This window comes from Dipodomys spectabilis, unplaced genomic scaffold (assembly GCF_019054845.1).
Source record: "Dipodomys spectabilis isolate Male_0828 unplaced genomic scaffold, ASM1905484v1 ptg000332l, whole genome shotgun sequence".
Taxonomy (NCBI): Eukaryota; Metazoa; Chordata; class Mammalia; order Rodentia; family Heteromyidae; genus Dipodomys; species Dipodomys spectabilis.
Window position 1 is genome coordinate 119,720 of NW_024871009.1, and position 2,342 is coordinate 122,061.

Consider the following 2,342-nt stretch of genomic DNA (forward strand, 5'->3'; position numbering starts at 1 on the left):
ATGGGTACCTTTTCCTAGCAAATGTTGACATGCCAAAATTTAACCAAGATGAGTGAAACCATCCTTAAAGGTCCAGACCAGCATTGAAATAGAAACAGCAATAAGAGACCACCCATATAAGAAAAGTCCAGGACCAGATGGTTTTACAGCAGAATTCTACCAGGCCTTCAAAGCAGAGCTCACACCAATACTCCTCCAATTCTCCAATGAAATTGAAAGAGAAAGTTCACTACCAAACACATTCTATGAAGCCATCATATCCCTCATCCATAATCCAGGCAGGGACTCATCAAGAAAGAGGAATACAGACACATTTCTTTGATGAACATTGATGTAAAACCTCTCAACAAAATTTTGGCCAATCCACTTCAACAGTTCATCCAAAAAATCATACACCATGATCAAACAGGATTCATTTCAGGGATGCAAAACTGCTTCAAAATATGCAAATCAATTAACATAATTCATCACATCAATAGGAGCAAGGTTAAGAACCACATGGTTATCTCAATCGATGCAGAAAAAGCATTTGAGAAGATCCAGCACCCCTTTATGATGAAGATTTTGGAAAAATTAGGCATCCATGAACATTCCTTAATACAATAATAATTCCTTAATACAGCATTACACTTAATATTGAAAAACTAAAGCCATTTCCTCTTAACTGAGATACAAGACAAGGAGGTCCACTCTCTCCACTTCTCTTCAACCTAGTATTAGAATGCCTAGCTACAGCAACAAGATAAGATGCAAACATTAAAGGGATCCAAACAGCCTAAGAAGTAAAATACTCCCTCTTTGCAAATGACATGATCTTGTATTTCAAGAATCCCATAGACTCCACTCCCAAATTACTCAGGCTGATTCAAAATTTGGCAAAGTAGCAGGGTATAAAATTAACCCTCAAAAATTAATGGCTTTTCTGAATGCCAAAAATGAGGAAAGTGTGGCTGAATGTAGGAAAGCAACTCCATTCGTAATAGCCCCACAAAACATAAAATACATAGGAATTAACTTAAGCAAAGAAGTGAAGGACCTCTATGATGAAAACTTTAAAAACTTGAAAAAGGATATCAAAACAGAACTTAGAAATTGGCAAAAACTCCCATGCTCCTGGACTGGAATGATCAGCATCATGAAAATGGCAATACTTCCCAAGGTTATCTACAAATTCAATGAGATACCCATCAAAATTCAAAACTCATTCCTCAAGGAAATAGAAGAGGCAATCCAAAAATTCATATGGAACAATAAAAGATCAAAAATAGCAAAAATGATCCTCAACAGAGAGAACACTGCTGGAGGAATATCAATACCAAAATTCAAACTCTGCTATAAAGCCATAATAATCAAAACAGCTAGGTACTGGCACAAGAACAGACTTCAGGACCAATGGAATAGAATTGAAAACCCAGAAATGAACCTACAGACCTATAGCCATCTAATTTTTGATAAGGGAGCTAAAAAAGTAGAATGGAAGAAAGACAACCTCTTCAGTAAATGGTGCTGGCAAGATTGGTTAACAATTTGGAGAAAACTAAACCAAGATCCTTATACATCACCCAACACCAGAATCAACTCCAAATGGATCAAAGACCTCAGAGTCAAAGCAGACACTCTGAAAACTTTAAAGGATGAAATAGGAGAAACCGTAGGGTCTCCTTGGCACAGGCCGAAATTTTCTTTTAATAGAGACCCAGAAACACAACAAATCAAATAAAGGTTGGACAAATGGGATTTCATGAAGTTGCAGAGTTTCTGCATGGCAAATGACATAGCTAGCAAGATCAATAGAAAGCCCACAAATTAGGAGAAGATCTTCACTAGCAATACAACAGACAAGGGTCTCATATCTAAAATATACTTGGAATTAAAAAAATTAAATCCTGCAACAACAAATCCTCAAAGAAACAATTGCCCGATATATAAGTGGGCTAAATATTTAAAGAGAAACTTCTCTGAAGAGGAAAGAAGAATGGCAAATAGACACATGAAGAAAAGCTCAACCTCCCTAGCAATAAAAGAAATGCAAATCAAAACAACATTGATATAACACCTCACACCAGTTAGAATTGCTAAAATAAAGAACTCTATTAACAACAGATGCTGGAGGGGATGTGGACAGAAGGGAACTTACTTCATTTTGGGTGGGAGTGTAAACTTGTCCAACCACTTTGGAAAGTAGTATGGAGGTTCCTCAAAAGACTCCACATAGATCTCCCCTATGGCCCATTAATCCCACTTTGGAGCATTTACGCAAATGTTTACAAACAAGACCACACTAAAGCTACCAGCACAACTATGTTTATTGCAGCATTATTTACTACAGCTAAGATAGGGAA